The sequence below is a fragment of the Durio zibethinus genome, chromosome 2, assembly GCF_047325235.1.
Source record: "Durio zibethinus cultivar Kanyao isolate XHJ-2024 chromosome 2, ASM4732523v1, whole genome shotgun sequence".
Classification (NCBI taxonomy): domain Eukaryota; kingdom Viridiplantae; phylum Streptophyta; class Magnoliopsida; order Malvales; family Malvaceae; genus Durio; species Durio zibethinus.
The window spans coordinates 13,404,187-13,418,792 of record NC_143163.1 but is presented as its reverse complement, the minus strand read 5'-3'; the positions used below and the strand labels follow the sequence as shown (position 1 = coordinate 13,418,792).

At 30.0% G+C, this 14,606-nt stretch overlaps 1 pseudogene; it reads left to right on the top strand.

Moving 5' to 3' along the window:
- The first annotated feature begins 488 nt into the window (after nt 1-488).
- LOC111308466 (uncharacterized) lies at nt 489-2,960 on the top strand (annotated as a pseudogene).
- Nucleotides 2,961-14,606: the final 11,646 nt, after the last annotated feature.

Genomic DNA, 14,606 nt, shown 5'->3' with positions numbered 1-14,606 from the left:
ATATTGCTCGATTTTCCTTTTTTTTATAATTTTTTAAAATGTGTGTAGAAAATATTATGTAGTTTGGTCCTTTGATTTTTGATGCTGTGTGCTTGACTTCAGACACTCGTAAAAGAATAGTTTTTTCTAATTTTCCATAACATTTTTGCATCATCATCATCTTGCTCAATGTTCAGGGCCCAGGGCTAGGTGAGGATTAATGCAATCAAATCCGACTAATCAAAGCATCTTCCCACTTGTATTAGACTAGCCACCACCATTTCTTTTTCTTCTTTCTCTCTACTGCTAATTATATCTCCTTCTGTCTGTATATTCTGATCCTATAAAGAATACTCAAGAAAAGAAACACAAGTTATCTTTTTTTGTTTGTGGGGTTTATGTAGATTTATAAGGATTTTAAAGTTGTTTTCTTGTTTTATTTGGAGATTATAAAAGAAAGAGATCTCTTTTATAATTTTGTGTTTGATTGGTAAGTAATTAAAAAAGAGATGGACAAGAAAAGGATTGCGGTCCCGCAGGGATTTAAATTGTAGTAACAGTTACATTTTCGGTCGCATCGCGTTTATCACGGTTGCGGATATAACGGAGACCTTTGCGGTCATTGAGATCGTGAAATTTTTTAAATTTTGCTCAACTTGCTATAAAATATAATAATTTTAATTATTAATCATAAAATCTCTTATTTTATGATTTTTAAAGTAATTTATATCATATCATGTATTTTATTTATTTAAGAAAAAATATTTATAGTAAAATATTCATATTTAAAAAATTATTTATATGATAATTAAAAAATAAAAAGATATAAATAAATATATGAAAAATAAATAATCATAACGAATAATATATTTAATTATTTAATTACTGTACTTATCAAATTATTACCGAACTATGTTATGCATAAATCAAATAATAAGTGATTAGGTATTCATAAATTAAGTAAGAGCATTATTATTTATGAGTCAAAAGAATTGCTTTTTATGAACTTACAGTAAATCAAACTTGACAGCCTTCATGTTATGGTCGATTTTCAACAATAATAACCTCAAGTCTACTTTTCTTGTCTTTTGACTAAATTGCACAGACCCACACAACTTCTTATCCCTTCACCTTGCATTTAATAATTTTTTTTCTCCAAACCTTCATCCTCATCCCCATCTCTCAGTTTTCTTTTTATTGGGTGTGTGCTATCTGCTTGCTTCTGTGAACCTCAAGTTTTACTTTCATCTCTTATCTCTTATTTCAAGTCTGAGCAACTCTTGCCTCCTTCTATCAATGTAACATAGCCCAATCTAATCTCAAACATACAAAATCATGACAAATTTGGAAATTAAAAAAAAAAAAGATAATTTGAGTATTGAATTAATTGTTTACTTTAAATTGCATATACTTGATTTTGATTGAAGTTGAATTTGAGAGAATTGATTTTTTTGAAAGTTTAAGTTTTGTGGGTTTTTTTTTTCTGAATTTGTAAATTGATATTTATTTTTTTTCTTGTTGTTTTTATTTTAAATTTTTAAATAAAATCAAATGAATTTTTTTTTTGAATTTTTGAATGAAAATAGGAATAGCGACAATAGCAGTAATAGCGGGCAATAGCGGACCGCTATTGTCGCTATTCACCGTTATACTGCAATTCACGGCCGCGATTCATCCGCTACACACGAGATTCAAATTCTCCCTCGTTTTTTCTCCAATAACGGTGACGGATAATGGTGCGACCGCGAAATAGTGGCCACGACACCGCTATCCGACCGCTATTTGAATCCTTGCGGTCCCACTTGTATGCCATGGCCTCTCACGCCCCGTCCTGGATCTCTTTTACAGTCTTACTACTCCAGATGGCTTTTTCCTCATTAGTGCCAATAAAGATTCCAATTCCATGCTGAGGAATGGAGAAACTAGAGATTAGATAGGAACGTTTGAAGGACACAAGGTTGTGCTGTGGAGTATTTGCTTTGATACAAATGCAATACGTGTTGCTTCCAGTTCTGTTGACTTTACTACGAAAGTGTGGGATGCACTAACAGGTGATGAATTGCACTAATTTGAACACAAGCATATAGTTCGAGCTTGTGCTTTTTCAAAGGATACACACTTTCTATTGATTGGGGGAGTGGAGAAAGTCCTTCGTATTTATGATTTGAAACATTCAAATACACCTCCAAGAGAAGACAAATCTCTTGGTTTAGTCAAAACTATTGTGTGGATTCATAGTAATCGGACAATATTAAGACTACATGGAAAGAGTGGTAAAACAGTTTAATGACTAAAGACCAAGTCTTTGACGAATGATAAAGTGAGTCAAAATGTTCGATATATCACAACTGTAGATGGATCTACGGTTAAGTTCTGGGATGCAAACCACTTTGGTTGGTAAAGAGCTACAACATGCCTTGCACAATTGTATCAAACTCATTGGAACTGAAGTATGGAAATAAATTCATTGCTGGAGAAGAAGCTATATGGGTTATTTTCACATTGGCGATGAGATAAATGCAATAAGGTCACCATGATTGTCCTTACGTGTGTTTCTCACCAGAAGGGGAATTAAATGCCTCAGGGTCTGAGGATGGAACCATTAGAATATAGTAGATAGACCCTCTACCTCATGATGACACTAAATCATTTGCAGCAAATGGGTCAGTTGGAAAGTTGAAGGCACCCTTGAAGAGCTTTCGTGCAAGATTCATTTGCAATAAATGGAATTTTTATAAAAAAAAAAAAAAAGAAAAAGAAAAATTCAGATGACGTGGTAGCTTTTTCCTTGTAAGTAGTGATACAATAGTGAAGTGACTTTAATGCCTCATTTAGGGAAAAAAAAAATAGAACACACCTTGGTGCGAGAAAAAACTCTTCATTTTCTATCAAAAAAAGATCAAACGCCCTTTTAAATTAATTATTTATCATATTTAATAACAAAATCTATTTACAAATTTAATATATTGTAAACACCTCAATCTACCTTGGGGTCTACAGGATTTAGGTTTTGTTAATTAAAAAATAAAAAAAAATTTAAAAATGGTGGTTGGATTTGTGTAAAACTAGGTTGGAGAGTTTAAGATGGATTGGAAGAGGTTAAATGAGATTAAAAGTTCAAAGGAAATTGGGATTTTATTCGACTTTGGATTCTGTGGTTTTAAAGTTCTATAAATACAAACCCTAGCCAAGCTTAAGAGAACACATAAAAAGGGAGAGAAGAAAAGCATAAAGTAGTAAAAATGTTTGGACGATTACTGAGTTAAAAAAAAATTTAGAAATTTTTGAAAAATTTTCAGATTCCGACAAAATTTTTTTACGAAGTTTGAATTTTCTGGCGACTTTCTGACAACTTCCCTAGATTCTAGCTAAGCTCTCAGTTTTTGGCGTCCATTTTCTAGAAACAAGAGAACTTTCTAGCAAACTTCTGATGAATAACCCAAATTTCGATTAGCTTTTTAGAATTCGATGAAATTCAACCAGTGTTTTTAGGGGGTCTAGAGAGAGAATGAGAGAAAATGGGAGAAGAGAGAAAGGGAAGAAGGGAGATCTGGTGAAAAAAGGCCGAAATTACCCTTTTATACCACCTCAAAATAATGTCATTTTGGCATTAAGAAACTCTCATGATCCACGTGTTTTTATTCAGGTGACTCGACCCGATCACAACTTGATCCAATTACCGGCATCCTAATCGATCCCTTAAGTCAAACTGAACTGCATTTGTGCCTGAAGCCGATTACCCCCTTTTGTGCTTAAAGCCAAGCCGTTTTTTTAATATTTTTTATATTTTCTATTTATTTTTTATGTGTATTTTGCATGATTAAATTTGAAAAAAATAAATAAAATTTTTTTGAGGATAAAATTAATTATCCAATGATGAAATTTATAAAAATTTCAAATGGTAAATTTCTAAGAAATTTCTAGGTGAGAAATTTTATCTAATTTTATCTCAAATGATGGAATAATTTAGATAAAGTTTTAATAACAATAATTAATATTTATTTTCAAACAAAAAAATAAAAAAAATTTGGAATTAAATATAAATTACCCAAGGCTGAGATTCTTGAAAATTTCAAATGATAAATTTCTAAGAAATCTCTAGGTGAAAAATTTTATTTAAAATTGTCCCAAATTATGAAATAATTTAGATGAAATTTTAATATAAGTAATTATATTTTTTTCCAAATTTGGTTGAAAATATTTGACAATTATCCAAAGATGAGATTTTTAGAAATTTCAAATGCTAAATTTTTAAGAAATCACTAGATGAGAAATTTTCTTTAGATTTGGAAGAATTTAAATGAAATTTCAAGAAAAATAATTCTCATATTATCTTCTTTCCAAATAAATAAATAAATAAATAAAATTTCTAAATATGCCCAAATGGTGAAAATTTTAAAATTTTAAAAGAGAATATTTCTAATTTGGCCCAAATGATGAAATAATTAGATATATTTTCAATAAAAAATAAAAAAATAGTTAAACTTTTTTCCGACGATGGAGCCTCTTCAAGAAAACAAATAGGATTCTTGAATACTTTTGAGGTAAAAAAATATTTTTAAGAGTTCTACCATATTGATGGAAGAATCTTAAAAGTTATTTGCAATATTCAGTACGAAAATTAAAACCATTAGAATCAAGACTTTAGGATAAATTTAAAATAAAATGGTACCATCCTTTGGATGGGCATATGGGAGTGCTATAATCTTCCCCACATGTAACCAAACTCTTGAACCTTGTTTTGGTTTGTAAACCTGAACTTATTCTTTTAAAGATCCTGAGTCAAGCTTAGGAATTTTATAAGAGGATAGATTCATTAGGTGGCCAATCACACCTAGTTATAAAATATTGGTGACGACTCCATTTGTTAAGTCTAGTTATAGATTTACGGATCTATATGTTATGACAGTTTTGCAACTCCACTGGGAGTAGCCATAGAGAGTCAAGCTATAAACTTTTAAATTTATCTTATCATTTGATCTAATAGTTTTAAATTACAGTTATTTATTTACTAACGTTTTCCATTTTTTATCTTTTTTTTTTTATTTTTGGGGTTTGAAACCAATATGTTCCTTCACACACTATCATAAGCATTTGCATTACATGAGCTCTCTACCCAAGCTTCACCTCTCTTAAAAGGGAGTAAAATACCTACGCTCTCATGAAATGATAATCTTCGTAATGGTTAGTGAAATACTCCCACTCAAATTAAAACCTTTATGTTTGTAACCTATGATGGGTGAAGATTGAACTGCTTTACTAGTTTGTGATAGATGATGATATAAGAAACAATTTAGAAACTTTTAGTGGTCAAAATCACCTAACCCTGCTTATAGTTCACTCTTAAGAGGCCAGCCCTAAGATAAAGCCATTCCTACTTGTCAATAGATATAACCCAAAATTAAGACACAAAAAAGAACAACTTGTGTATTGCTTATCTAACGATTTTGTTTATTTGATTTTGTACATCTGCATCATTTCCATATCATTTCATTTTATGCATCATTTTCATGATCATGTTTAACATTATAATTTACATCATTCTCATATAAGAAATATTTGTTATATATCGATTATTGATAAATCAGATCTTACACTTACATCTAGGAAAAGCCAAATGCAATCAAAATCTACTTCAATCCATTATGAGTCTACTCATTAATTGAAAATCAAGTCAAAGAAAGGTCAAAGAAAATAAAAAAACTGCTTGCCTGAAGGTTTTATCTCATCATTACCTGAAAGAGTTCATCTCGATCTCCAACAAAATAACCTGACTGACTTAAGCAATGTCTGGGGATGCATGAGTAGAACAAGGCAAAAGGCATTTGAGAATAGATATGGAGACATAGCTTCACTACTCCAAGTGGATGTGGATAATAATATGATTAGAGCCATCCTTTAGTTTTAAGACCCCTTTTATAGATGTTTCATCTTTAATGAAGTATATACGATGCCCATAATTGAAGAGTATATGGTCCTCCTTCAGTTTAATTTGTCAAACCAAGATAAGATTTATTGGTCAAATAAGGTGGGCTATCGTAAAAAGCTAGTGTAAATGATTGGACTTAGCTTGCCTCAAGTTAATGCATGTGTTAAGATAAAAGGTGAAAGTAAGGCTATCCCATGAAATTTTTTGTGAGATTTTATCCAGGGGCATTTGGATGATGATCAGGGGTTAATGGTAATGGCTATAGCTCTATATGGACTGTTAATCTTCTTAAAAGTCATCGAGTATGTTGATGTCACAATGATAAACTTCGTCGATCAGTTAGCATACCAAGTTAATGCAACACCAACCATTTTAGCAAAAACCATTCATTCTCTAAATTTTTATCACCGAAATGGTAAGGGTCGGTTTAATGGGTGCTTATAGTTGCTTTATGTATGGATGAAGAGTCATATTGAGTGTGAAGAAAACTTGTTTCGTAAACCATACTTTTGTTCCAATGTCCTAAACAAGGAGTTTTATTACAACATATGGCCTCAAACAAAGTCAAAAGAAGAATGGGTTTCATAGTTTTGGGCCCTCTATAGTCTAGGGATAGTTTGGAAAGCACCTTAGATGCGTCATGACACAAAGTTGTATAGTTGTGAAAATCAACCTTGGGTGTTTATATGGGGCCTATGGGGCACTATTACTTACTCCCTAACTTTAGTGAGAAGATAATCTAGATGTGAGCAATTCATTCCAGAAACCTATGCACTTAACCAGTGGGAATTTTTATTCACTAATAAAGGGGCATATAGGATGATTGAAAAGATAAAAAAAGCATGGAAGCAAACCGTCTGAGTTAATCAAGGGAAGCTTACTTATGACGTCACCCTAGAATATAGTGTGTAGCATGTAAGAAGGGGTAAGAACATTATGCTTCCTCAAGAACAATTAGTTGACCACTCCTCAAAGCCAAATTTTCAAGATCCTTTGCTCAAAGTGGAAACAGTTAAAAGAAAACTCTAAACTGAGAAAAACGAGTTAGAGCAAGAAAATAAGCGATTAAAGTTAGAAATGAAAGAAAGTTTATGGTTCCAAGAATTGAAAATCCAATACCTTACAGAGCAAAAAGGCTAATGGAAAGCCTTATTCAATGATCTAGACATAACACATTCATCAATCACCCCTGAGCTTGCTCGACTCTTAAAAAAAATGAATTACTGAAAACAAGAGTGGAAAAGGACAAAAGGCCATTGCTAGGGCACACAGACATAACCAGTTGCTATAAGAGATAGTGGATCGATGCACAACATAAGTAGAAGCCTTATTTGATGAATATAGGAGATAAGATAAACAGAGTGAGCTACAGAAAATATGTGCACAGAAAAATAAAGCATTTAAGGCATTTGTTCGATCAGCTATGCATTGCTGTAGATAAAGCATCAAAAATAAAAGGAAAAGTGAAAGATTTGAAGGCTGTGGTGCAACCAGTAGAAGCTCATGGGTGACAATTGCTTGATTTCCTAGATGAGGCACAAAATTATTACCAGCAAGCTAAGAAATTTATAAAGAGGCATTAAAAGTAAATGATGATGCTTAGGACTTTAGAATATTGCTTTGGCTTTATTAGGATGTAATTTTGAAATTTTATTAAATAAAGTTTCAAATGCAGATTTCTTTTATCAATAATGGTGATGTGGTAAATATTAGTACATTTCATACATGCATTTACATATCCAAACATAGAGCATATAATTTTTAATCATCATATAATTGTGATACTCAAGGATAGCTTCACCCAGCAGAAACCACATTCATCGATACAACACAAGAACTCGAGCTAGACAAATGAAGCAAGAAAACTCTCGTCGTCTTGAAAAGATAAAAAAAGCCCAAGAAAAGCCTAAAAATAAGTTGAGTAAGATTTTGGATGCTTTAAACAAGTTAAACAATAAGAAGGGAATAAAAGAGAGTACTAGCCAACAGGACCATCCATCACAAGAGGTAACTGCCCTTATATCTATCTAGTTTTGATCTACTTTAAGCCCAGTCTATACAAGAGGTTTCATCATAACAATTCGCATATTTTACATATCTTATAATGCCATCAGCCTCGAACCCAGGGCATTACCATAGCTATGTGAATCTTATCTTTATTGAAAAGGCAGTGAAACCAATCCAAGTTTTTGATCTAGATGATTTGAAGGAAAAAGAGAGAAAGAAAGCAAAAGTGGTTGAATCTTTGAAAGAATCAAATATTAGTATGCTAGAAGGAGGTTAAGGGCTTTGGAAGGAATTGGTTTTTATGGTTCTGTAGATGCTGCAAGGCTTTGTTCAGTCTTAGATATGGTTATTTTTCCAAAGTGTAAAGTATCAGAGTTTGAAAAATATAATGGTACGAATTACCCGAAGACTCATATTACCATGTACTATTGTAAAATGACTGCCCATACCTATAATGAAAAGCTATTAATGCACATCTTTCAATATAGCCTTACTGGCTTCGCTGCTAGGTGATATGTCTAGCTCGACAGAACTTGTATCATTTAGAGGAGCCTTTTATTTTTTCAAAGTTGTTGAGCCTTTGATTAGAGAGCCTAATTTTATTTTTCGAGGTTGTTGAGCCTTTATTTAGAAGAAGTCTTAGTATATTTTTAAAAAAAAAGGAAAAAATATGTCGAGTGAATTAGGTTGTCTACATCTTTACACAATTTCTGTTTCATAAAAAATGTGTAAAGAAAGGCAACTATAGACACCCCACTCTGTCTGAAGGTCTACAAGATTTGGGTTTTGTTAATTAAAAAAAACAATAAAAATGAAAAAAAAAAGGGTGATTGAATTTGTGTAAAACTTGAAAAGTTTGAGATAGATTAGAAGAGGTTGAATGAGATTAAAAGTTCAAAGGAAATTAAGATTTCTATTCGGTTTTGGATTTTATGGTTTTAAAGTCCTATAAATACAGACCCTAGCTAAGCTTGAAAACACATGAAAGGGAGAAAAGAAAAGCAGAAAATAGTAAGAAAAGTTTGAAAGATTTTTTAGTTTAAAAAAATTTTTCAAAATTTTTTAAAAAATTTTTAGATTCTGGTAAAATTTTCCAGTGAAGATTGAATTTTTCAATGACTTTTCAATGACCTCCCTAGATTTCGGCTAAGCTTGCAGTTTTTGACATCTATTTTTTAAAAATCGGTGAACTTTTCAACAAACTTTTGGTGAATAACCCAGATTCTAATCAAATTTTTTAGAATTGAATGAAATTCAACTGGTGTTCTTAGGGGTTCTAGAAAGAAAGAGAGAGAAAATGGGAGAAAAGAGAGAGGCAATAAGGGAGATATGGTGAAAAAAGACCAAAATTAACCTTTTATATCATTTCAAAATGATATCATTTTGGCATTAAGAAACTCCCAAGATTCGCATGTTTTTATTCGGATGACTAGACCCGATCGCAACCCGATCAAGTCACTTGTGTCATAGCCAATCTCTTAAGCCAAGCCGAACCGTCGAGCCACATCAACTGAGCCACTTTTATGCTTGAAGCTAAGCTGCTCCGAGTCACTTCAGCCAAGTCGTTTCGTTTTTTTGTATTTTATTTATTTTGTATTTATTTTTTATGTGTAATTTTGCATGATTAAATTTAAAAAAATAAATAAATAAAATATCTTTTTGAGGATAAATATTAATTATCCAATGATGGAATTTATAGAAATTTCAAATGATAAATTTCTAAGAAATTCTTAGGTGAGAAGTTTTGTCTAAATTTATCCCAAATAGTGGAATAATTTAGATAAAGTGTTAATAACAATAATTAATGTTTATTTTCAAACCAAAAAAAATAAAAAATAAAAATTTTGGAATTAAATACAAATTGCCCAAGGATGAGATTCTTGGAAAATTTCAAATGGTAAATTTTTAAGAAATCTCTATGTGAGAAATTTTGTCTAAATTTATCCCAAATGGTGAAATAATTTAGATGAAATTTCAATAAAAGTAATTGTATTCTTTTCCAATTTTGGTTGAAACTATTTGACAATTATCCAAGGATGAGATTCTTAAAAATTTCAAATGGTAAATTCTTAGAAAATCTCTAGGTGAGAAATTTTCTTTAGATTTGTCCCAAATGGTAGAAGAATTTAAATGAAATTTCAAGAAAAATAATTGTCATATTATCTTATTTTCAAATAACTAAATTAAATAAAAAAATTTTCTAAATAGGGCCAAATTGTGAAAAATTTAAAAATTTCAAAAGAGAAAATATTTCTAATTTGACCTAAACGGTGGAATAATTAGATATATTTTTAATAAAAAATAAAAAAATAGTTAAACCTTGTACCGACGACGGAGCCTCTTCAAGAAAATAAATGGGATTCTTGAATACTCTTAAGGTGAGAAAATATTTCTAAGAGTTCTACCATATTGATGGAAGAATCTCAAAAGTTGTTTTCAATATTCAATATGAAAATTAAAAACATTAGAATCAATATTTTAAGATAAATTTAAAATAAAATGGTATCATCTTTTAGATGGGCATGTTAGGGTGCTATAACCTTTCCCACATATAACCAAACTCCCAAACCTTGCTCTAGTTTGTAGACCTGAACCTATTCTTTTAAGGACCCTGAGTCAAGCTTAAGAGTTCCTTAAGAAGATAGATTCATTAGGTGACGAACCACACCTAGTCAAAAAATATTTGTGGCAATTCCATTTGTTAAGTCTACCTGTAGATTTATGGATCTATATATTATGACATCTATAAGATAAATTTTACTCATTTGGACTAAACTTTGACCTCTATAGAGAGCATCCACATGCCATGTTCTTTTTTTCTTCTTTTGCTTCTTTTCTTTCACTTTCTTATTCATCACCTACTATATCTTTTCAATCAAATCCATCTCTCTTTCTTCCTCACCTTACATCCAACAACCATCTTCTTCTTTTTTTTAACAAATACCTGCATATTCTTGTTATTTCTCATTCATGTTTTCAATCATTTCTTATATTCCATAAAAAACTACTCTTATTTTCTCCTATCAATACTCCACAATTATCCCTTTCCTTATCTTAAAAAACTTAATCCTTCTTTGGTGTTTTTTATTGTTGCCATCAATATAAACTTTGGCCACAACTCTTCATTTTCCCTATCTTTTTGTTTTTCTCGATTTTTCAAATTTTTTCTCAATTTTTTCTTGCTACAAAACTTGAGAAACTAAGCCAACCTTTTTGAATAAAATTGTCCACTAAAATATTTTCTTTGATGTTACTCAAATGTTTTAATTTTTGAGATTTTAAATTCGGTTTAGTATCATTCTTGCTCTTTAGTTCAGATTGAAGCTTGAATTGTGGGTTTTTTATTGTCATTTTTTAGTCAATTTTTTTGGTTTATTTGTATTCGATTGATTTGTTAAATGTTAAGGTTATTTTTTTTTTATGAAGGTTTTCATTGGATCTATATATGTCATATGTTGTGGAGTATTGAAGTTATTTTAAAGAGTTTTTCATTTAGAGATTTTAAAGAGTAATTTTTATGTAATAATTAGATAAAAATGATCTTCTTTTTATTTCCAAGTACTCAGACAAAGGGTTCAACCATTAGAGAAGAGTGGTCAAAGAAAGAAAAGGAAGAGCTCGATAGATAAAGAAAACAAGCTCCTAAAAATGTAAGAGCTGGACTATTGTGGGTTTAACCATATAATATTATTGCTTTGCCCTTTTTTTAGCTAATCTCATATGAGACATGTGGCATTTTGGTGAATTTAGATTTTCTTTCTTTTAAAAAGGTTGTTTAGGAATAAAGTTTCAGCATAACAAGCAAAGGAGACGAAAATGCATATTTGAATGAGTCAGAGTTGAAGAAAACAAAGTTAAAAGCTTTGGTGATTTAGTGTATAATAGAAACATGCAAAAAAAAAAAAAAATGCACAATAAAATCATGATTATATTAGAATTAGGGCCTCTTTTTTTTTTATTATCCCAAGGCTAGAAAACCTGTTTTTATTTTTTATGAATCTCTATCTGTGGATTGATTTATTCACATACAAAATGGATTTTTAGTTTTTACACAAATTAGTTAGTTGATAAATATAATAGTTATATATTTTTTTTTATTTAGATTCAATTGTTGTAAGTAGTATCTGGAGATTGAAATTTGGAATACATCACCACGATTACCATAATGTGGGAGAATATGCTTTTCAGATTGTCACAAAAGGAGAATAGATTGAGGCAAAGCCAAAACCATTTTGTTAAACATTTTTGTTTGTATCAACAAAATGGTTTTCATTAGCAATTTATTTCAAAACAATTGCACCATTAAAGTAGAGGTTAAATTGTTGATTAACTTAAAATTATTACTCGATTTAGGATTATCTTGGTGTCCTATTTTCGTAAGAATATCATGTATTGTCATTATATGGCTTTGATATCTTTTACATTGCTATTATTACTTGATTTCTACTATAAACCTTGGTTGAACTTTTTTTATAGTGACTAGCTTGGTAAATTGTACATTTTTCCCTAGTTGGAACTTTCATGTAAATGAAAAAGAGTGATGAAACACAAAACTTCCTTTTTTTATTAATATTTAGGTGGAAGGAAAACCATACGGTTATTGGAAGCTTGGTTGTTAAGAATGATAGGATTAGTGAGTATTTTTTTCTAAATAAAATTATCTTTGTTATTAGAGGCAAAAATGGGGACCCTATGGCAGGAAATGTAGAGCATAACTGCCCACTTTTCAAAAAGATGAAAAATTCCAAAACCTCATTTCCCAAGAAATATAAAACAAAGCTGAAAATAGAAAAAGTGCAAGATGAGTAACCCACATTGCACATGTATTTTTCTTTTTTTTATTATTATTTTTTATGGATCATCACCTCTAAACAATATTTACATGGAATGAAAACAAAATTTTTATGGGACTGGGTTCCCAGTCAATTAGTGGAAGCTAACACCAAAAATCCATCCAATACTAAAAAATGTCAGAAAAACAGGCATAGCTTTGGTTTCACTTTTTATTTTTGTTCATTTGGACAAAAAATTGCTTTTAAATGCTTCTTGCTTTCATGAATATGATTTAATCACCTAGAATTTGCTTTTATGGTTTTATTGTTTAATTTAAAGATTTTAGTAATTTAATTTTAGAATGGTCTCTTCTCTTGATTTTAAGTTTGCATTTACATGCGGAAAATGATGACTTTGCTAAGTTCACTCTTTGATTATTTTTGTAGATAAGCACTTTTTCTTTAAATCTAAATGATTAAAAAGTTTCATGTAATCTCTTAATTTCTAAATAATTGAAAATTTATGGTCTTGAATGCTAATAATTGTCAATCTTTTATACCTTTATCTTAAATATAATACATTTTCATTTTGTTGCACTACTTCTTTATATTGGAGCTTAAATTGTTTGTTATACTCTAATTTTATAGCAAATTATTGAAAACCAAATGCAATTAAATGGCTTTATGTTATATTTTACTATTTTGTTATTTGAGATGGACTTAGATAGTCTTGCACATTCATTTAATTGCATTATGCTTCTATGAGTAAGCCTATATTGTATTGTATTTGGACAAGTGAATGAGCTTAAAAAAAGTTGAGCTTCTCCTAATATATATATAAAAAAAAAAACTAAAATAGAGGCAAGTAGAGATACGAGTCATATGACCTTTAAGAGTTATAAATAGGTTTAGAACGGGTAACACCGTGAGAAATATTTGAGGTAACTACCTTATCTATTTTTTATCTTTTATTTATTAGTTTGAATTTATCATATAAATGAGAGGTCAGTGCACTCTTTTCGGGGGTTTCCAATACGTTTCTACCAGTTTTGGGGTGAAATAATCGAGAGAAAATAGAGATCTTTTGTGAGTTGATTCACATGTAATTGTCAAAATGCTTTTTAATGTCCGTATTTAATTTGGATCATTTAAAGGTTTTGGTAAGAAAAAAATAGAAAGAAAGAAAAAATTTTTAAGTTTGTTGTAATATTGACATCTTAAATGATTATAATTATGATGTTTAGTGGCAAATTTGAGTTGTCCTATTAATTATTATCTTCATATTTCATTCATCATATTATCAAAGAAAGAATATGGTGAAAATAATGAAAGAAACTAAAGAAAAATATGAGTTTGATTTTTACTACGAGTATCACTTTAGATTTGATTGTCAAATGTATGGATGGAATTTAAGCTGTTTTTTTTTTTTTTAACATAAATGTTTGATGCATTCATTCATGACAATATGAACAAAGAAAAACATTACAATATAATAAATAAAGAAATCACTCTATGACATGATTTGAAATCTGATTTCAAAGCTCTTTATTCATTGCTTGCTGTGTTTTCAAGTAAACAATTATGAAAAGTTTTTTTTTGTTTTGGTAGAACTATCATTTTTTATTAGAAAATTCACTTTTATTTTTACATTAAGAATATCAATTTTTACAAAAATTGGTGGAGAAATTATGGCCCATGGGACCATGGGAGTGAAAATGGAACTTCCAAATTCATCATCACTATCCTTAGAGTTTAACGATAACTTTTATACTCAATGGTGCTTCACTTTAGCTTAACATGGGAACATTGCTTTGTAAGGAATGATGTTCTGTCCTCTTTTCCTAACCAAAATAGTTTTACATTTCTTTATCAGCAACAAGAAATTGAAAATTTATTGTCAAGACTTACTTTGGATATTC